The sequence below is a fragment of the Lactuca virosa genome, chromosome 3 (assembly GCF_052849685.1).
Source record: "Lactuca virosa cultivar CGN04683 chromosome 3, Lactuca_virosa_CGN04683_v6, whole genome shotgun sequence".
Lineage (NCBI taxonomy): Eukaryota > Viridiplantae > Streptophyta > Magnoliopsida > Asterales > Asteraceae > Lactuca > Lactuca virosa.
Window position 1 is genome coordinate 307,058,864 of NC_136428.1, and position 23,647 is coordinate 307,082,510.

Genomic DNA, 23,647 nt, shown 5'->3' on the forward strand with positions numbered 1-23,647 from the left:
ATACGATCTCCGTTTTTGACGTTCTTTATATCCACGCGTAGGAAAAAATAAGATCTACAACTTTCATTTTGACTCTGTCGGTTAATTCTCGACCGATCTTAAATTTAACAATACGAGGAAATTATAGTGTTAAATGTCCGCGTAAAATTCATAACTTCTACATACGGACTCCGTTTTCGTCTGTCTTTTTACCGTTGAGTTCCTATTAATGAGATCTTCAATTCTCATTTAGGTCGCGTAGGCCAAAAACCGCTCGATTTAAAATTCGAGTTTCGGGTTGTGCACTGCTAAGCCAAATCTTAGAAAATTCATAACTTCCTCATACGAAGTCAGATTTGGGCGTTCTTTTTATGAACGCTCTCGGTTTAACGTATACTACAACTTTGGCTTAGATTACTAAGGCCAAAAAGTCCTCTATCGTAAATTCACTATTTATGTCACACAACGTCGTGCCGGTTTTGTCGTGAAACTTCGACAGGTCATAACTTCTTCGTTATAACTCGGATTTCGGCGTTCTTTATATTTCCGGAATCCTTGTCACGACCAATACAACTTTCTTCATTGATATTGGGTTTATCTAACACTTTATTTTTGACGCCTATTTTTATCCTTTATTTATTATATCATTATAAATAAATAATAAGCATATAAAGGCACATAATTCACATAATACTCAAATATTTCATCTTTATTATCTCAAAAGAGTTACAATAGTTGACCTAGACTATTACATCATCTGATAATGCTTAGCCCCGAAACCCGGGCGTTACAATTCTCTCCCCCTTAGGATGATTCCGTCCCGGAATCATGCATTAGCAAACAGATGCGGATAGCGACTCATAATGTCACTCTCTGTTTCCCAGGTGAGATTCGGCTCATTCGAATGTTTCCATCAGAGTAGCACTAAATAGATCATCTTGCGTCGTAACTTCTTAGTCTTACGGTCAACAATTGCCTCGGGCTCTTCGATTAGCCTCTTATTCTCATCCATCCTTAACTCTAAGATTGGAATTATGTCGAGAACTTCTCCCGTGAACTTTCTCATATAACACACATGGAAGGTGTTATGAATACCATCCGGTTCTTCGGGTAATTCGATCTTGTAAGCTTGGTTCCCAATTCTCTAAAGAACTTTAAATGGTCCAATAAACCTTGGACTTAGCTTTCCTCGTTTACCGAATCTTATAAGTCCCTTCCACGGTGAGACTTTAAGTAAAACCGAATCCCCAACTTCGAAGGTCATCGGTCGTCTCTTCTTATCAGCATAGCTCTTCTGACGATCCTGAGCTGCTAACATCCTTTCCCTGATCACCTTTAGCTTCTCAGCAGTCTCATGAACTATCTCGGGGCCCATAAACTGCTTTTCTCCAGCCTCAAGCCAACAAGACGGCGTACGACACTTTTGTCCATATAAGGCTTGACAGGGTGCCATCTTCATGCTCGAGTGGAAACTGTTGTTGTAGGAAAACTCTACCAAAGGTAAGTGCTCATCCCAGTTACCTTGGAATTCTAGGGTACATGCTCTTAGCATATCTTTGAGTGTTTGTATCGTTCTTTCGCTCTGACCATCAGTCTGCGGATGGTAAGCTGTACTCAAACACAACTTCGTACCCAATTCCTCTTGTAGACTTCTCCAAAATTGTGACGTGAAACGACTATCACGATCCGATACAATCGTTAGAGGAACACCGTGAAGGCTTACTATCTCCTTCACGTAAGCATTTGCGAGCTTATCCATAGAACACCTTTCGTTGGCTGCTATGAAGTGTGCACTCTTAGTGAAACAATCCACGACAACCCAAATCATGTCGTGATTGTTCTTCGTCGTGGGCAGTTTAGTCACAAAATCCATTGTGATGTCTTCCCATTTACCCATGGGTACAGGTAAGGGTTCTAAACTCCCATACGGTTTCTGATGTTGTTCCTTAACTCTTGCACAAGTTACACACTCGGCCACATACTTTCCAACATCGAGCTTCATCGTCGACCACCAGTAGTAGGGTTTTAGGTCCCTATACATTTTAGTGCTACCGGGATGAATCGAGTACATGGTCTTGTGAGCTTCTTCCATCAGAAGATATCGTATCCCTCCCGTCTTAGGTACCCCAAAATTTTTCTTGGAATACCTTCAGTCCTTGACTGTTTGTACCGAACACCAACGTTTTACCCAAACGTTCTTCTTTTCGGTCATTCTTCTCTGTAGCTTCTTCTTGAGCTTTCTTTATACTTTCCACAATGGTCAAGACAACTTCTATTCTCAACGCTCTTGGCCTTTTTCTTTCAAGATTGACTTTTCGACTTAAAGCATCAGCAACAACATTTGCTTTACCGGGGTGGTAAAGTATCTCAAAGTCGTAGTCCTTGAATAACTCTAGCCAGCATCATTGCCTCATGTTCAACTCTTTCTGATTAAAGAGATACTGGAGACTCTTATGATCAGTGAAAAGTTTGCACTTCGTTCCATAGAGGTAATGCCTCCATATCTTTAGAGCAAAAACTATCGCTGCCAACTCCAAATCGTGAGTGGGGTAGTTCTTTTCGTGCTCCTTCAATTGTCGAGATGTGTATGCTATCACCTTTTCTCTTTGGGTCAGAAAACAACCCAACCCGACTCCAGATGCGTCACTATAGACCGCGAAGTCTTCAACTCCATCGGGTAGAGAAAGAATCGGTGCTTCACATAAATTCTTCTTTAGCTTCTCGAATGCTTCTTCGTGCTTCTCGCTCCATGTATAAGTAGCTCATTTGTGGGTCAAAGCTGTCAATGGAGCAGCTATTGAAGAAAAGCCTTGGATTACCGAAAGCTTCGAATCTCTGTGGGACTCTTTGGACGTTCCCACTTCATCACAGCTTCGATTTTTGTTGGGTCAACCATTATTCCCTCCTGGTTAACCACATGACCCAAGAATTGTACTTCTCGGATCAAAAAATCGTACTTGGAGAACTTTGCATACAACTTCTCCTTCTTCAAGACTTCCAACACTTCTCATAGATGCTTGTCATGCTCCTCTTGGCTTTTCGAGTAGATCGGAATGTCGTCGATGAACACTATCACGGATTTATCGAGGAATGGTTTACAAACCCTGTTTATCAAATCCATGAATGCTGCTGGATCATTGGTTAGTCCAAACAACATAACCAAGAACTTGTAGTGTCCATATCTTGTTCTGAATGCAGTCTTCTCAATATCCTACTCTCTCACCTTCAGCTGATGATATCTTGACCTAAGATCGATCTTTGAGAAATAGCTCGAACCTTGCAGCTGATCGAATATGTCATCAATCCTCGACAATGGGTATTTGTTCTTCACTGTTGCCTTGTTCAGCTCTCTGTAATCTATCCACATCCTCATGCTTCCGTCTTTCTTCTTCACGAATAGCACCGGAGCTCCCCAGGGTGATGAACTAGGTCGAATGAAACCGTTGTCCAACAACTCCTGAAGTTGCATCATAAGCTCCTTCATCTCCGTCGGTGCTAATCGGTATGGTGCTTTCGCTATCGGTGTTGTTCCTGGTAACAAGTCTATTCTGAACTCCACTTGTCTATCAGGCGGTAATCCAGGAAGATCTTCGGGAAAGACTTCCGGATAATCACACACAACCGGTATATTCTGCACCTCCTTCTTTTCCTTCTTAGCGTCGATCACAAATGCCAAATATGATGCGCATCCTTTGGACAAACATTTCCTGGCTTTCATCAGGGAGATGATTCAATAATTTACTCTATGTTTGTCCCCGTACACCATAAATGACTCTTTTCCAGGTGTGTTCACCCTTACTATCTTCTTTCGGCATTGTATCTCGGCGTCGTTGGTGTTGGATAAGGTGTCTAAGTCCATAACTATTTCTGGTATGTACTTGACCCGACCCGGCATGGTCCATTTGGGTTGCATGGCACCATGCAATTGGATAAACTAAAATGAGAGAAATAACACTTATGGTTTATTAATATATTATAAGTTCTAATATATTAATAATATTATTTAATTAGTTTGATCAAGAATTAATTTAGAATTAATTAAGTGATCAAAAGATAACTAATTAAATATATGGGTAGATTATGTAAATCTTCCATATCTTATATAGTGGGCTAAGAGGCTCCATGGATTATCAAGTTGGGTTCCACCCATAGGATGCTCCATGGGAGTTACAAACCCATGGGTCATGGAAATGAAGAGTCATGACACATTAGGGTTTACATGGTGTAACCCTAGATGTGTCAACACTATATAAGAAACTCATTCTCCACCAAAATTGGCTACACTAAGAAACAAGAGGGCTAGAGCCGATTTTGCAAGTGTAAGATTCTCTCAAAGTTTACTCCTTTGCATTTTGTGTTGTGTGAAGCATTTGAGGCATCACACTTGGGGTGCTAGGCTCACAAGATTTCAAGGATCATAATCAACAACAAGGTGAGTTATTCTATCTTTCATTCAAGTTAAAAATGTTCCCCATGTATGCTAGATAGGAATATAACCTTGGAATTCAACTTTGCATGATTATTAGACAAACATAGATCCAAGGTTATTAGGGTTGCATGTACACTTAGGAAGTGTTAGAATGCTCAAAACCCATCAGTGGTATCAGAGCCTAGGTTTGTTTGTTGTTTTTTTTTTGTGTGCAAACAGTTTGAAAAAAAAAATCATTTTTCTGTTTTCTGCTCGTATGAAAGTTTGCACATTTGTTGCTGGAAATGGACTAGAAACATTACCCTAAACTGTTTTGATGTTTTAAAGCTTGTTTTAGATGGTGTAATGTTTATGCTAATCCATTTACAATGGCAATTATTAAAATTACAAGTTTTTTTTAAGTGTAATTTTTGATTCTTGAAAGTGTTCATATTCATGTTCTTGAACTTATGAAGATTAGATGATCATAGGAATTGTTTGTAACCTTCATGGTAGTTTAATTCATGATCATAATGTGTTTTAATGGAGTCCATAAGTTGTCCTCAAGTTATGGAAAACCAAAAGTCTCACTTTTATTAAAGTCATTAAAAGAACACAAGAGTTATAAAAATGAAGAGTCTTCATTTTTATTACTCAATTAATTCATAAGTTATAAGAAATGAAAAGTTTTGGAAGTTTACAAAACTTGCCCTCAAGTTTTGGAACATGTAAAGTCTTGATTAAAACTTTAGTTCCAACCCTTAGAATTTTAAAAGTTAAAATTCAACCCTTATACTTTATAATATTATAAGTTACTAATATATATATGTATAACAACAAGTCGTCTTACCGCTAGTACGCCTCATTCACGAAGCCGGTCTATAAGGGGGGTATAAGGTTGTTGCCTATAAAATGGCAACTTAATGGGTGTCCACTCTCACCCACCGCTTCCTTGATCGGTGGAGGGTCGTTAGTCGAACGGGTAAGACAAGGACTTATAAATTCTCATTAAAAGTATGATGAATATTATAAAGTAACTAAATGCTTTTATTAAATTCCCAATCTTAGTTACTTTAGGAAAATGTGAATAAGGTGCTAATCCATGAAATTACACTTTACACTTTGTTTAAGTGGTTGGTGGAGCGTGTGTGGTTAACCGACACACTAACTTGGACTTAACAAGGTAGGTACAGGGTGACTTAAGGTTTACCATAGCATCGGTGGAGCGTGTGTGGTTTACCGGCACATCGATTGAGTGATAAACCTTGAGGGTACCAAGTGATTTGCATGGTTACTTCACACCTCGTTTTGTGATCCTCGGTATCCCAGTCACAAAACTTGGAGGGCACACTCGAGATTGAAACATGCCTTTGAAAAGTTCATTGAATCTCAAAAGAATCTAGGAATTTCTAAGAACCAATTAAAAACCTAATATTTATATTTTGTTTTTCATGGTGGAAATTGGTGAATCGTCATTCACCTACCTTTCAAATATGTTATAGCTTGGATTACGGCATACCTCTTCTAAGTTATAATATATTGTGATTGGATCCTAGCCTTAATATTACATTTGGGTGTTTTATTAAGGACTCTCTTAATATCTAAACTAATCTTGTTCTCTTCTTTCAGATGTCTTCAAACAATGCTGCTTCTGGCTCTAATCCTAATGGCTCCTTTACCCTTATGAACTTGTGTGGGAAAGTCACTTTTGATGGATCCAACTTCAATGAATGGATCAGAAACATCAGGATGATTACCCGCTACGAGGACAAAGAATATGTCCTTAACAAGGAGCTTAAGGATATTGATGAGACCACTGCTACTCCCCAGGAGATCGCTGACTTCCGGGCACATGAAAGGGATGCTACAAAAGTGGCATGCATCATGTTGGCTACCATGACAGCGGAACTCCAAAAGTCCTATGAGGACTTCTACCCTTTTGAAATGCACCAAGATCTGATGGAAAGATACCATCAAAGTGCACGACAAGAGAGGTATGAAATCATATGCTCTATCATAACAACCATGATGAAGGACGGGGAATCCGTCACGAGCCACATGCAGAAAATGCAAAGGTATGTGGATCAGTTGCTGAAGCTTAATGTGAACTTCCCTGAGGAACTTGCAATAGATATCATTTTGCACTCCTTACCATCGTGCTATGATCAATTCCGCATGACATATCACATGAATAAGGAAGAGATCACACTCAGCAAACTTCAGGGACTCCTCAAGACCGCAGAAACAGGTCTTAAGGGTAAGTCGGTTGTTAACACTCCTACTCCAAACTCCGCCCCGGTTTTGGCAATCGGGAAAGGTAGAGGGAAGAAGAGGAAGAGCTCTTCGAAGGGTACCAAGGCTAGGACCCTTGATGGCTCTTCTTCAAGTGGAACCAAGAAAGGTTTTGTCACTCCTTCTTCTGACCCTAAAGAGGCTGAATGCTTCTATTGCCATGAAAAGTCACATTGGAAGCGGAATTGCCCAAAGTACCAGCAAGATGTGAAGGATGGGAAAGTTAAACCCAACCATGCAGGTATTTACACTATCTTATCTAATAACTCACCCCATTCTAACTCTTGGGTCCTTGATACCGGTTGTGGTATTCATATATGTTCTGATTTGCAGGGACTAAGAAGAAGTGAGAATGTGGAGCATGGAAGAATAAACTTAATCATGGGGAATAGGAAAGCTTTACCTGACACCAAGATTGGAGTTTATACTTTATCGCTAAGTAGTGGGTTTAGTTTAGATTTGAATAAATGTTGTTATTCGCCAGAAATGGCAAGAAATATTATTTCCTTTCATGCATTGTATAAACAAGGTTTCACTTTTTCATTTGATAATGAAGTTGGTTCGATTAATGCTTTCTTTAATAATGTTCTTTATTTTAAAGCATTACCTTGTGATGGTGTGTATGAAACTGTATCTGTGGTTGATAACTTAGGAAATAATGTATTGTGTATTGATTCTGTTAATGATAATAACTTGGATAAAGCATCATTATGGCATTGTCGTCTTGGACATATAAGCAAGAAACGCATAGGCCAACTCCAAAAGGATGGAGTATTGGAGTCATTTGACCTAAAGTCAGATGATAGTTGCGAATCATGCTTACTTGGAAAAATGACAAAGTCACCCTTCACAGGTTCTTGTGAGAGGGGTGAAGGTTTGTTGGATCTTATACACACGGATGTGTGTGGGCCCTTCAAACATGCCACAAGGGATGTTAATCGTTATTATTTGACTTTTACTGATGATTACAGTAGATATGGATATGTCTACTTAATCAAGCATAAGCAGAGACTTTTGAGAGGTTTAAAGAGTTTAAACAGGAAGTCGAGAATCAATTGGGCAGGAACATTAAGATGCTTCGATCCAATCGAGGTGGTGAGTATCTTAGTTCAGAGTTCCTCGACTATCTTAGGGAATGTAGGATTGTCTCACAATTGACACCTCCCAGGACACCGCAGTTGAATGGTGTAGCTGAGAGGCGTAATCGAACCTTGTTGGATATGATTCGTTCCATGATGAGTCGAGCTTCGCTACCAATCTCATTTTGGGGGTATGCCTTAGAGACTGCCGCCCATATCCTTAATCTAGTTCCCACAAATAAAGTTGCCAAAACTCCTCATGAGATGTGGACTGGTAAAGTACCCAAACTATACCACATTAAGATTTGGGGTTGCGAGGCTTTCGTGAGACGCGAGACTCATGATAAGCTCGAACCTCGAAGTGAGAGGTGTATTTTCATCGGCTACCCACAGAAATCCTTTGGTTACCTTTTCTACAGACCTAGTGAGAATGTGGTCTTTGTAGCTAGGAGGGCTTTCTTTCGAGAGAGAGAGTTCATAAGCCAAGGAGACAGTGGGAGGCAAGTTGACCTTGAAGAAATTCAAGAGTCAAGTGGTGAAGGAACTTCAAACCCTAGCACTCAACTTGAGGAGGAAACTTCTGTTGAGCCAATTGACAAGTCTGTACCTCTGAGGCGTTCCACAAGGGTTAGGAATGCACCTGAGCATTACTATGGATTCCATATTACTGCGGAAGGTGATACACTTATCAGTGATGAGACACTGATAGGTCTGGATGAACCTAACAGTTACGCGGAAGCCATGGCAGGCCCTGAGTCAGCCAAGTGGAAAGAGGCAATGGACAGCGAGATACAGTCCATATATGACAATCAAGTTTGGAACTTGGTTGAGAATGTACCAGGTCGTAAGACTGTAGGGTGCAATTGGATCTTCAAGAAGAAGACCGACATGGATGGTAATGTACACACTTATAAGGCACGACTGGTTGCAAAGGGTTTCTCACAAACTCCGGGAGTTGATTATGATGAGACCTTTTCTCCAGTGGCCAAGATTAAGTCTATTAGGGTTCTGTTAGCCATAGCCGCATTTCATGACTATGAAATATGGCAAATGGATGTCAAAACCGCTTTCCTTAATGGAAAGTTGGCTGAGGATGTTTACATGAGTCAGCCAGAGGGTTTTGTCAACACAGAGTACCCTAATAGAGTGTGTAAGCTTGAGAAATCCATTTATGGGTTAAAGCAAGCACCTCGCAGATGGAATCTTTGCTTTGATGAGAAAGTCAAGGAATTTGGCTTTTCTAGGAGTGAAGATGAATCTTGTGTATATGTCAAGGCTAGTGGGAGTATAGTTAGCTTTTTGGTATTGTATGTGGATGACATACTACTCATAGGAAATGACATCCCAACTCTGCAGGAAGTTAAGTCCTGGCTTGGGAAGTGTTTCTCTATGAAGGACCTAGGAGAAGCTGCCTATATTCTAGGGATAAGGATCTTGAGAGACCGGAGTAAAAGACTAATTGGACTTAGTCAGAGTACCTACTTGGATAAGGTGCTGAAGAGATTCGGCATGCAGGACTCCAAGAAAGGAGAGTTACCCATCCAGAGTAACGCCAGATTGAGTAAGACACAAAGCCCTAGTAGGTACTCTGACTAAGGCACACTGGACTGCGGTAAAGAATATCCTCAAGTACCTACGGAGGACTAAGGACTGGGTCCTTACCCTCGGTGGGAGTGAAGACTTGAGAGTTGTAGGGCATAGTGATGCTAGCTTTCAGACTGATAGGGATAATTTCCGCTCTCAGTCAGGCTGGGTCTTTACCTTAAATGGAGGAGCAATTTCTTGGAAGAGTTCCAAGCAAGAGACAGTGGCTGATTCAACTTGCGAATCAGAGTATATAGCAGCTAGCGAGGCAGCAAAGGAGGCGATATGGCTGAAGAACTTCATTGGACACCTTGGAGTTGTACCAGCTATTAAAGAGCCAATGGAAATTTTCTGTGATAGTGAAAGTGCAGTTGCCTTAGCCAAGGAACCAAGGATCACGGGAGATCCAGACACATCGACAGAAAATACCATTTCATCAGACATCGAATAGAAGAAGGACTCCTCGTGGCAAAGAGGGTATCATCGGATGAGAATCCAACAGATCCCCTCACGAAGGGACTGACTCGGGTTAAGCATCTCCAGCATGCTCGGAGCATAGGGCTGAAGGATAATATTAGATTTAGTAGTTAGATAAGCTTGAAATTTGTAAAGTGTAATTGACATTAGATGATGAATAAAAGGTGTTTTATTTATGAGTAAAGTGTTGCTATCTCTTGTCGATCGTTTACTATATTTCTTTTGCATGTTTTAACTTCCAGAATAATTATGTTTGGTATATCATATTATTCGAACCTCCACAGTCGGTCATATGTCGGAAGTAGGTATGAATCAAGACTGTCATGATTGGTTGCAGAGGTCTAAGTTGTTGGACATGGCTACAACACTCATGAGTGCTCATAAGTTCTGAGCATTAGACTCAACCCACGCTCACTGGAATCACTTCATGGAATTTATCTCGAGTGATCGTGAGACGGTAATATCATATAAGTCTTCAAACCTAGAGATATGATTTGTTACTTATGAGTTGGTTATGCATTGATTGTACGTTAACGCATTGGTAACTCAATGTTATAAAACGTGCTTTTGTGTATAATTCAATGAGTGGTAGAACAAACATATGAGTCGAAGTTTATCTATTCCTTCTTGGATTAGAAGCTGATATCTGGGCCCCTCGATGATTTTGTTTTAACCTATGTACCGGGCCCGGTCAGAACTAAGTTGATGTGTTCAATTAAGTTCTTTGTCAAACAAATCGGAAATCGGGAAACAAACTGCTGGACAATAAGTAAGACATTGTTCCATGTATTTGTCCGGCTGATATCTAGAACAGAGGATTATATGATCACTTATCTTAAATGGCGTATCATCATCTTCTCAGTTCCGAGAGACCTTGAAAGAGCTACGATTGTCGATCGGTTCCTGAAGTATTGCAGTTATAGTTATTAGACTTATCCAAGTGGGAGACTGTTGGATAAGGTGTCTAAGTCCATAACTATTTCTGGTATGTACTTGACCCGACCCGGCATGGTCCATTTGGGTTGCATGGCACCATGCATTTGGATAAACTAAAATGAGAGAAATAACACTTATGGTTTATTAATATATTATAAGTTCTAATATATTAATAATATTATTTAATTAGTTTGATCAAGAATTAATTTAGAATTAATTAAGTGATCAAAAGATAACTAATTAAATATATGGGTAGATTATGTAAATCTTCCATATCTTATATAGTGGGCTAAGAGGCTCCATGGATTATCAAGTTGGGTTCCACCCATAGGATGCTCCATGGGAGTTACAAACCCATGGGTCATGGAAATGAAGAGTCATGACACATTAGGGTTTACATGGTGTAACCCTAGATGTGTCAACACTATATAAGAAACCCATTCTCCACCAAAATTGGCTACACTAAGAAACAAGAGGGCTAGAGCCGATTTTGCAAGTGTAAGATTCTCTTAAAGTTTACTCATTTGCATTTGGTGTTGTGTGAAGCATTTGAGGCATCACACTTGGGGTGCTAGGCTCACAAGGTTTCAAGGATCATAATCAACAACAAGGTAAGTTATTCTATCTTTCATTCAAGTTAAAAATGTTCCCCATGTATTCTAGATAGGAATATAACCTTGGAATTCAACTTTGCATGATTATTAGACAAACATAGATCCAAGGTTATTAGGGTTGCATGTACACTTAGGAAGTGTTAGAATGCTCAAAACCCATCAGTTGGTGCTAAGCCAATCCATTCCCAAAACGATATCAAAACTGTTCAACTCTATGGGCAACAGCTCTTCATGGAATTCGTTTCCATTTAGGTCGATGACGATGTTCCTAATACGATCACTAACAGGTACGAATTTGCCACTGGCAACTTCTACAATCAGGGCATTATCAAGTTTTTCTACGGGCAATGCTAGTTTCACACCAAACTTATGTGACACAAAGGAGTAGTTTGCTCCGGAATCAAACAGTATATTGGCAGGCAAACCATTTACAAGAAAGGTACTTGAAGCGACATCTGTTGCCTCCTTTGCAGCCTCAAGCGTCATCTGGAAGGCTCTTGCCTTCGGCTTCGGTGGAATGTTGGGTCTTCCTGCCTCCTTCTTCTTCGGGCAGTCCCTCGATATGTGCCCTTCCTCGTTGCACTCATAACAGACCTTTTTAGTGAACGTGCACTCGTTTGCATAGTGTCCGGGCTTTCCACACTTGAAACAGGTGATTCCTCCGTCACATTTCCCATGGTGCTTCTTCTTGCACTTGTCGCACCATTTGGCTTCACCTCCTCCAGACTTCTGCGTACCAGACCTTGAGAACTTGCTTTTCTTGCTGAATTTCGACGACCCATCAAATTTCCTTTTCTCTCCCACCTCCGCTCTCTCCAGACCCTTCTCTCGTATCTGGGTCTCCACATTCTTAGCAGCCCAGATGGCGGCTTTTAGAGTGGTTGTTTGCTGACCATTGGACCGAAGTCCGCTGGTAATCCGAGGACAAACTTGTTAACCTTGGAGAGTTTGGTTGGGACTGGGTGAGGAACAAGCTTCATTTTATCTGTAAGACTTGCAGCGTATTCAGTAACGCTCATTCTCCCTTTCTTCAGATTCTGGAACTCATTGTTGATTTCCAGCAGATCCTGCTTAGAGTAGTATTACATCTTTAGCTGCACCAGAAAATCCTCCCAAGACATCTTACTAGCTTCCCCCTTAGGCATCGAATCAGCTAGTAGCTTCCACCAACTTAGTACTCCAGATTTCATGACTTCCACCGGCGTCGGGCTTCCAGATAGACACGGTGGTTTGGATGCCATAAAATCCTTGTACTTGCATCCACGTCCGTCATTTTCTCCATCCTGGTTGTTTCGCCTAACTATCGGTAGGTTGGCTTGACCAACAGTCCCACTGTAGTTTCCTCCTTCTGACGGCCCATCATTGAGCTCGGGCTTTTCGACCAGTATTGTAGCTTCCTCTCGATTCTGTTGAAGCAAACGTCTGGTTTCCTCCATTTGACGATCCAACATCATCTGGATCATCGCTTGTACTCCGACCATCGTGATTGGCTCAGGAGCATCTGCTACAACAGGTATTTGCTGAATCACTGGGGGTTGATTCCTATTCCTATTTGCATTCCCAGCTCCACTGCGGTTTCTTGCCATTTTGATCTATACATCGAATAAGGTGAATTTAGATCTTTATTTAGGATAGACGTTGAAACCATCCTCATCTCTCCGAAACGTTTACATGTTAGTTCTAATATCGTAATCGTACGTTTAGAATCCTGAACACATAAGGTTTCCAGATCCGGTCGGCAACAGACCATAGATCCGAAGAAATAATAGCATATAGCACATAAAAGCATTTTAGGCATCTTTCCTAAAATAAACTAGTGCTTGTGTCTAAAATATAGTAGACACTCATCTCACAATCATCGCTTAGCATTTTAAGTTTAAGTCTAGAAATCCTACAAATTCCTAGTTCGCTTAAACTAATGCTCCGATACCAACTGTGACATCCCCATTTTCACGGCCAAAAAAGACCGATTTTGTTTATGCTTGTTTGAAAATCAGAGTAACATTTTACATAAAAGTGTTGCGGAATTTGTTCCCAAAATAAAAATATGATAAAGATTTATCAAAGCCTTTCCGTAGAAATGTATTTCATTAAAAAGACTCGGGATGTGATGTTCGATACAGATCAAAAGCATAAACAGTACAATATAAGCCTTACTACATTATTTCATATCTACAGGCCTATATCTGTAATCCCTCATCCCAAAACATCACATCTATGCTCGAACGCCACTACCTGTAATACATGAAACTGAGTGGGTCAGGCTTGGGAGCCTGGTGAGCACATAGGGTTTTCAACCCACAATAAATAAGTTTATTAATTTCATCAACCAACAATAACCCGATTACACGTTCCCGTTATCCTCACTTTACGTCCCTAAACACCTATCATAAGGGACCTAGCCTAAGGATCATCATCGGGATGGACACTACTGCTAAGGGGGTTCCTCAGCAATAAATGTCCTAAAGGCAACCATGACGGGGATGGAGTACACCGGTGAACACATCGTTCACAAACACCTACAGGTTGCGAGCCTGCTAGCATTCCACTGGATTGTCTAGAAGAGTCTGTGGCTGTCATCCATACTCCGCTAGATGACAGAATCAACAACAACAACATCGAGGCCTCTCAGCATTTTATCACACATCGTCTATTACATCTACCCATGTTTTACCCCAACATTTTGTAGATATAAATACATATACTGTTTAAATCATTTAAAACATGTATAAAAATCTTTCATCAGCATGGACAGCAAGTATTCAGACAATATGCACACATAGCACATAATTTATATTAAATACTTCATATCCATGTGTAAGATGAAAGTGACTATGCACTCACCTGTTAGGTTGGTGACTCGGTACTCGGACAGCGCTTCGTTATCTCAAAACAATTTTTCCCTTGACAAAACCTAGTATCAATACCACTAGGGTTTAGTCTAACGTTAACCGTGACTAAATAATAGTCTAGCTATTATTACTATTATATAAGCGTTAAACAATACTTATATAACCCATAATAATAGCCCAAGTACTTATTTTAAGGTCCTAATAATGTTACTATAATTAAATAAAAGCTATATTAAAAATAGCGTAGGCGTAGCTCACTTACAGCGGGTTTTATAGAAAATCGGGCTTCTCTTGGAGCAACGTTTCAGAACCGAAAGACCCTTTTTCTCGGCACTCCGGGAGCCTTGGGGCTTCCTTCGGGTGCTAGGAGGTTTACCTTGACTTTAGGGGGGGGGGGTTAGGGGGCTTAGAGAGAGAAACTAGTGAGAGAAAGAAAGAATGGGAAAGGTGTGAAGAAAATGAGGGTGGGAGAGGTTCTATTTATAGGGTGAAATATGGATGAACTTGGTGCCACATGTCACCATCTGGTCATAACTTCTTCGTTATAACTCGGATTTCGGTTTTTTCGTGAAACGTCGTGTCGGTTTTGCTGTGAATGTTGTACAGATGAGAGATGTATCCTATCATGTGCCTGGAACAGCCACTATCAACATACCGAAGTCTGATGATATTCCTCCATAGTTGCTCCAGCACAGAGTGCGAGATTAGTTGCTTTTTGGAACCCAGTTCATTTTGAAACTAGGTTGACCTTTATCATCCACGCAAGATACTCTTTCCCATGACATATCCTGTTTATCACACATAGAAGATGAAGAAATGTTAGAATCATTAGATAATTTAGGAGTGTGACCTTTTGGTACCCATCTGTAGTCTGGTTTAACCCATATCTTATTTGATCGGATGAATGCCTCAGCACTCGTTTTAGAATTTGAAACCGATCGTCGAGATGACGTCGACCTAACTAATCTTGGTTTAGCTGACCCATCTCTTGAATTTGACATCTTGTCCATGGGAGTTAGGTTCTTTCCCTTTTTAGCATTCCAGTCACCATTACGTGAACGTGACCTCGAAGGTTTTCTTTTGGAGGATCTCCCTCTTGGCACATTCTGCCAACCTTGTGCATAGTAGGGAACATATTCACGATTTGGAGAATTTCTATCAATGTGTCCAGTTGTTCCACAGTGGAAACATGTATGTTTCTTCATGTAGAAGTTGTTTATGCCTGTCCCTGATAGTGTGCCCATTCCTTGTCTCTGATTGTTCCCACAAGCACACTTACAACAAGTAGTCTGTTTCGTTTGTTTTAGTGGTCTGTATTTACCAACATCAGGTTTATTAGAAGTAACAGAATTAGAAGAACCGGATTCAGTGTTCAAAGAGACATTGGTTAGAAAATCAGCATAATTAACAGAACTAGAATTATGTATGTTCTCTTTGTTCTCATCTTACACTACTTTACATGCACATGAAGTAGAAGCATTAGTATCTCTCATCTCAATACTCTCATTTGGGCCGGATTGTTCAATCTTAACTGAAGCTGGTACAGGGGCTGGCCATACTGAGCAGATATCTCTACCTCATTGGTTTCAAGGGGCGGGGTATAGTTGTCATTGAAGGGAGGTGGAACACTATGATACCCTAGACCCTTATTCTGATTATCTTTAAATTTTAACTATTTTTCAAGTATTGTTTCAACTTTCTTACTTGACACATCAAATTTCTTAAAATTAAAATCTGTATTTTCAAACTTAGTTTTCAATGTGTCAAGCTCGGCAGTTAGATTGGCAATCTTTTCTTGAGCATAATCATAATGTTCACATTTAATGTTGTATTCTTCCTTAATTCTTTTTAAATCTTTTGTTTGGGCCTCTAATTTTTCTTTTAAGGGGTTTTGGGCCTTTCTGAGAGTGTATCCTTCATATTTAAGGTCCTCAATTTCCCTAATCAATAAGTCATGTTGATCGCGATAATGTTTAATTTTATCACTACAGGCTTCAGTACAAGAAGTTTCACTTACCTCTTTTGTGTTGTTGTAAGAACTCATAATTTACCAAAATGAATATGATTTAGTAATTTGTTTTTGAACAAAAACTAGAATAAATGCCCTTTGACTTGAATCCTCGAAAGTCAAACTTGAAAGTCAAACTTGAAGGTCAAACTTGAAAGTCAAACTTTTTGTTAAAAAAAACCTTGACCGAGAGCTAAAGTTTCTAGACCGAAAACGAGGTTATTGGATCGAAAACGAGGCTTTTGGACCGAAAACTTGGTTTTTAGACCGAGAATGTGAGGCTTCTAATCCTAACCGAGAAGGCTCGCACCGAATACTCTTAACCAAGATCTTGAAACCTGAGGAGTGGAGCTGACCGAGATCGCGCATCGAGAACTGCTAGGCTGCGGACCGAGAACGAGTGTACAATCGAGAACTTCGCTAACCCTAACCGAGAACGCTCGTAGCCACCGAGAACCTCTTAACCTAACTGAATACGAGGTCTGCCGCCGAGAACCCGAGGACTATGACCGAAGACCTCGCAGAAATTGCCAAAAACACTAAATTTTCCAATTTTAAAGCTAAACTCGATCAAAAATTCAAAAATATGAAGAACACGAAGAACAAACAGCCAATATTTCGTCAAAAATAAATCAAATACACCCGAAAATCCAAGAAAAACTTCAAAAAACTTCAGAATTGGTAAGCGTTGGTTGTCAGCAGATCGTTAAGGGGGCAAGAAGGGTTGGGAATCCTTTAATTCTCGTGTGTCATGATAATTTAATCAGATCAAAGTGGGGGAGAATCGTTCAGGTATTCAAGAGCAAGAGCGGTTATTGTCACACCCCAAAACCGGAACCGCGGAAACGTTCTGGGGTGGAGGACGTCATGTCAAGTATCACAACATATGCAGTATAGTAATCAAAGTACAACAACCATTGCATTAATAGTAATAATTTTACATAGGTTACATTTAGCAACAACATCAAAAGTAAATACAGAGAATAACATAAAATGCAGCTCGGTACAAGGCTGTCTTCACAAATACTCCCGGAGTGTACCTGTCTACTGACGACCTGAGAATACAAGTTATTTTGAAAGAGAGTATCAGCATTTTAATGCTGGTGAGTTCATAAGTATTTTAATGACATTGATATAAATACATGTTTTCTTCAAAATAATTTCATAATATGATGGTGATATGATTTTACAGAGTATTAGTATTTCTCGCAGAAAATCCTATATTTTCTAATAAAGGTAGTTTTCTACCAAAACTCAACTGTTTTATGTTTAAAGATTATTTTTCCCCTAAAGGTACTATCATTATCAAAATATAGTTTATACTTTAAGGAATATGTGAGAAGATCACAAGCAAAAGTAATAGGGAAAATACTATTTTACCTCAGCAGTAACGCTGCTGACTAAAAGTGAACAAAACATAGACTGCAGGTGGTATCGAATGAACCATACGCCTCGGAGAGTCTAAAGGAATGAAGTATAGACTACAGGCGGTATTAAGTGAACAATACGCCTCGGAGAGTCTAAGTGAATGAAATACAGACTCCAGGCGGTATTAAGTGAACAATACGCCTCGGAGAGTCTAAGTGAATGAATACAGACTCCAGGCGGTATTAAGTGAACAATACACCTCGGAGAGTCTAGAATAGCCTTTAATCCTAAGTAGGTTAGTTTAAAGGTTTAAAATGTGGCCTAGTGTATAACTAGGAAAATATATTATGAGGGTTTTATATGTAGAAAAATATCGTGATAACACTTATTACCTTAAAGCCATGAATTATAAGGTAAATGTAAAGATACTCGTAACCATACTGATTGACGGATGTAAACACGACGACCTGCTGGCGTCGAAATGAATGTGACATTTGTCACCCCTTGGCTTGGTCGACCGGGACTGTAGCTAGCAGTCGGGATGTGGGATGGTCTGTCCCGTATAGATCTATACACACAATGCCCGCTCTCCCTCCAGGAGACTCTGGTTACCACTCGACAACGGTGAAATCCGCGTCATGAGGATGTATCTCGTGTTTTGATTTCTATAAACCTTTCTTTTTACTAAAAGTATAAGTTTTCAGAATATAGATATAACTAAGTTCTCCTTCACGAAAGTTATAGTTGGTTTCTAAACTATACCTATTATAGTTTACTCGAGAGGTTATCTAGATGCCTTTGCTACCCAAAGGTGTTGAACTGGAATAAGAGTATTAACATCTAACCAGATATACATAATATATAACTAGGATTTCAACGACACTCAGACAAATAACCGGATGCTCTAAGTCCACAACCAAACAAGGAACAGGAAATAAAGCGGGTTATCAGTCCTAAGTCCTTCAAATCCTACTTATATAACTATATCTATATAGACATGAATCTATCAGGAATATAAGTTTAAAAGACTTTGATAAAAGCTTGGTAATTTAAAAGAGATTTTGGTACTTAAAAGAGATTTGAAAACAAGATATGAAAACCTTTAGCCGGATAAAACAGTTTAACATGCAAAAATCTATTTGATTGAAAGTTATTAATCACATGTGATTGATATAATAACTTATCAATTCAACTTGTATTCCCCCCCCCCCCATAAAAGCATTTAAAATTATTTAAAAGGTTGATTAAGGGGTATGAAATCACCTGAAGTGAGTAACTCGAAAGAAAGATTGATATAGGATCATCGGGTGTCGAACGAAGTCGTGAGCACAAACGGATCCTAGTTTAACATGTAATAACACATATATGAATACACTTAGGGTATATAACCACTAATAGACATATGGACACACCTTAGGGACATGAAAACACTTAGAATTAAGTGTTACAAACACCTATTGCAGTCCCGAAATGAGTGTAAGGCCTTAGATTTGAGTGTAAGGCCACCAAACTCAACTTTTATGAGTGTGCGGCCAGGCCTGTGTGCGGTCGTACATGGGAGTGTGCGGCCGTACATGGGATTGTACGGCCGTACATGGGAGTGTGCGGCCGTACACTCTTCCTTCATGATCAAAACGTCGATTTTCAGGTGTTTCAAAGCCAATACCAAGTCCAGCTAGCAAAATGGAGGCCAAACTCTCACTTTGGAGAGTCTTTAAGGTGTGTACGGCCACCTTATGAAGGTTTGCGGCCGTACACCTTCAATTGATGAAGAACATGAAGAACACTATGAGTTTTAAGCTTAGATCAAGGTGTCTTACCACTATAACAAGCTGAAAGATGGAGTATTTCCCGTTTTTGAGGCCCTTAGAGTGTTCTTGGATGAAGTTTTTAGAGAGAGAAAGTAGTCAGAGAAAGTAGAGTGCAGCCAAAATGGGAAAAGAGTGAATGAAGGGGGTCTCCTCCAATATATAGGGTTGGGTGTGCGGCTGGGAGGGTGTGCGACTGGCTGGTTGCACACTCAGGTGTGCGGCCGCACACACCATGCTGGGTGTGTTTGGCCCGATTTATTGATGCTACACACATTGTAACCCTTTCTAAGACTCATATCCAGGTTATACTAAGCCTAGAACACTCGTATAGACCCACAACTTCATTACAAAATCGTAAAACGAGGCTAACTTTGATAAAAATGAAGGATGTACAAGTTAGAAATTTCGGGTTGTCACAGTTATGAAATTAGGATGAATTTCGTATACCTGTCCGGGAGGAAGGCGACCCAAAAGGCTGTTTGGTTTGAGGGTTGTGTGAGTTGGGAGTTCAGGGGACTTCCCAACATTTGAATTGCGTCCTCTTGGTTCTTAATAACAGGCTGTGAGGAACCAGGTTGGGGTTGCAGTCATCAATTGAGTTTAGTTTGGGTGTTCGGTCGAGTGCGTTCTCGACTTTGGGTATGCCCGATCAGATTGATCGGCGGTAAGTTTTTGGGCGGTCGTGGTGAGGTGGAAGTGTTGTAAGACTGCGGGGGAGCCACAGCATTCACTGGTGATCATTTGGGGTGAGAGTGTTGTATGACTGCGGGGGAGCCGTAGCATTCACTAGTGATTAGTTGGGGAGAGTGCGTTGTAAGACTGCAGGGTAGCCCATGGCATCCACTGGTTCCTATGCAGTGGTAAGATTGTGGCAAGTCTGTAATTGCTCTCATATTTCTTCAGTAAAGGGTATCATGGGAGGAAATTTGGATTATCCAATTGGTTAAGATTTCAAAGAGTATTCTTCAGGAAATTGGGTGATCATTGTGTTTAGCTAGCAATTGAGCGCTAGTATTGTTCAGCACAGGGTATGGGTGGTTCATGCTATTTGGGGGAGATAGATCGGAGATCCATAAGGTTTAAGAGGTGAGAGAGCATCATCGAGTCCAAGTGGGGGAGAAATAAGTGGTTGTTTAGACCTAGGTTGTGTTGATGGGAGTTCAGGAAACTCCCAACCGCCGGTCAACATTGCCTTGGTTATGCATAGTAGGCAGTGAGAATTTGAATGTGTGACCCGAACTCCTGATGGGTTATAGGATTCGGCTCAGGAGGTTTGACGTTGTGATGGTTTGAGTGTGGTGAGGTCATGGGTGGTAAGCATGGTTGAATGGAAGTAATGTAAGGCTGCGATAGGATCATAACATTCATCGGTTCGAGGTAGACTATTTATGTGATAGTCGCGAGCATGGAAGAGGATTCAGTTTGTGCATTAGGCACGCCGGCCAGGGTAGGTAGAGAATTATGCTCTGTTCTAGGTTGAGGATCTTTGGGGTCCGTGGGCGAGCCCGGGTGATTATGGAAATTAAGGTTGGGACTAGTAGAGACCTTTGAGTCAAGGGTTTAGATCTTCAGCTGCAGGATCATGTGGGTAACCAGCGTGTGTCGCAGAGGGGTTTAGGCTGGGTAGCCTGGTTGTTGGAATCTTGGGAACTTGGTGGTTGGACCAGGTGCGAGATTGGAAGTCCCGGAGATGGTTTGGAATGCCTATTTATCGATTAGGTAAAGGGGTTGGTAATCAGAAGGTTGTAGTGTGAAATGAAGGTGCAGATTCGTAGATGTTGGGTTATGAGTGGGGTATCGAATCGGTTTTGTGTAAAATCTCGAGTTGGGTATCACGTACGTTCTGTGCAGGGTTTTTGTTTTAGTGGAATAAGAATTTGGGCTGTCATTATGCTAAAGGCATCAATCGCAGGGTTCAAGAGTAAGGAATGGGTTTAGTATGATGACAGAATGAGCCATTATGATGTGTCGTCGGATGGTACTATCTGTGGAGGGACCACATCATGTTTGGAATCAGGAGAAGTGGATTTGATGGCGGGGTGTTGTAGAGCAGTTTGCGTTAGTCGAGATCTTCTTTCGGGAATCGTGTGGGGCTACTGTGGTTTTGCGTCTTTTAGCCCAACAATCAATAGGAGTCCGGTGTTTCAGGTAGTTGACAGATAAGTTGGGATCAGGGAGGTCTCGGTTGCCTTTGGAAAGCAGCCAAGTGGCAGCAGGATGAGTTGGAGTGGTTTCAGTGATTTGGGATTCGTGTTGGAGCCGTTTGATATTCGGGGTATATGCTAAGTCATTGTCTGTTGGATTAAATAATCTCAGAGTGGCTGATTAGGCCCTGTTGCGCAGCTCTCGTCTGAGTCTAACCGTTGCAGGGATGAATCGTCTACTTGAAGGATTATCTGAGCCTTCTGTAAAGTATAAGTGTTCAATAGCTGTATATGATCGGTAATTTTGTTCCTTTAAAAACATCAAGATAATCTGGGTTGGAAGTAATTGTCTAGTCTGGTCCGGTTATGGTATTGGTTGATAGTGGTTCAACGGGGGTGATCTGGTAGGAAGTCAGGTCAATTTAGGATTCCGGGTTTCAGGAAAGATAGATGTAGTTTTTCTACAGGGGTTTAAAGTTCGTTCTTCTTCAGTTCTGTTAGAGTTTCGCGAGGGTTGGTTTTAGTTGCCTTGAGACGGCTATAGTATTCTCGGATTGTGGTAGTGTTGCTCAGATTGTTTGGCGTGATGAGGAAGGTAAGAACAGATTTCGAGGATGAAATCTAATTTAACTGTGGGAGAGTTGTAACATCCGGAATCTAGAAGATCAATTATGGAAATAAATTCCCTTTTTAGGGGCCAACTCGTCGATTTTATGGCATAAACTCGACGTGATGGAAGCTTTTAGGGCGCGTGTTTTTAAGGACCAACTCGTCGAGTTGGTGAAGGGAACTTGACGAGCTGGATGCTGTTTGAGAAACCCTAAATTTTGGGTTTTGCACCCTATTTAAAGACCATAACTCCCTTGGTTGGCCTCCTTACCAGCCTCCTTGTCCAGAAAACCCTAATTTCGTGTATTATCCTTCAAGGTTGAGTGTGTGAGCTTCTGGTGAGCTTGGAGAGTTGGTTTTTGGTGTTCTTTGGAAGAAGTTTGAAGATTGAAGGTGCTTAGTTTGGAAGGAAGGCTTTGGATCCAGAAACTCTCCATTTTTTGCAGTCCTTTTGAGGTATAAAGTCGAAACCTTGTGTTGTTATCTTTTAGATCTCTTTGTGGGATGTTTTAGCTTGATTTTTGGGTGTATGGTTGGGTTGTCCAAAAGGTTAAGGGTTCCAGGGGTTATTATGTTAGATCTGACCCTTTTATGACCTCTCTTGGCATAAAGTTGCAAGCTTTGCTAAGTCCTAAGACCCATCCATGCATTAAGTCCTTTATTAAGCCATTTTGGGCTCTAGGGTTCCTTTCTTGCATGCATGGACGTAAAGTTGGAAACTTTACGTGATAATCCAGCCTTAGGATGCCAGATCTGTGTTTTGGGACTATGTTTTGAGAGTTTAAGGGCTTAATGGGTTAAGCCTCACTCTATTAAGTCAAGGATTCGGATTTGGGTTCATTGTAGTGGTTTTTAAGGGTAAAGTTGGAAACTTTACCCTTCTAGTCATCATTTGGGAAGAGATCTGAGAATGGAAGCTTCTAGATTCCATGGAAATGGCTTAATGCACTAAGAAGTTTGATTCCTGGCCAACTCAGCGAGTTCATTAGGAGAACTCGGCGAGTTAATGCGATTTTTCCCGATCTGTGCAATTAATGGAGAAACTCGACGAGTTGAAGTACAACTCGGCGAGTTGGGTCAACTCGGACCGTTGAATTTGACTTTTGACTTATAACTAAGGGAATTATGGGCTTAGTATAAGGCCCGCATGGAGCTGGGCCCAATTTGGAAAATTGGGCCATTAGTTGGCTTTGATGGATCTAGTAGTTTCTGGTATTTTGGGCTTGAGTTATTAATGGGCCATCGGGATACAAAGTGTTTAGACTAGAAAGAATGGTTGGGACTTAAGGCAGGGCCATGTAAGGAGTTTGGGTCCAATTTGGAAAATTGGGCCATTGGTTGTTTAGTGGGCCTTTGGGCCTTTCAGATTGTAGTTTGGGTCATGGATTTGGAAAAGGATAGGTTCGGGTAAAATGGTCCTTTTACTCCAGGTATGGAGTTTTGGTTATTGATTGGAGCCCAATTGCTAATTGGGTGTATTGTTGGT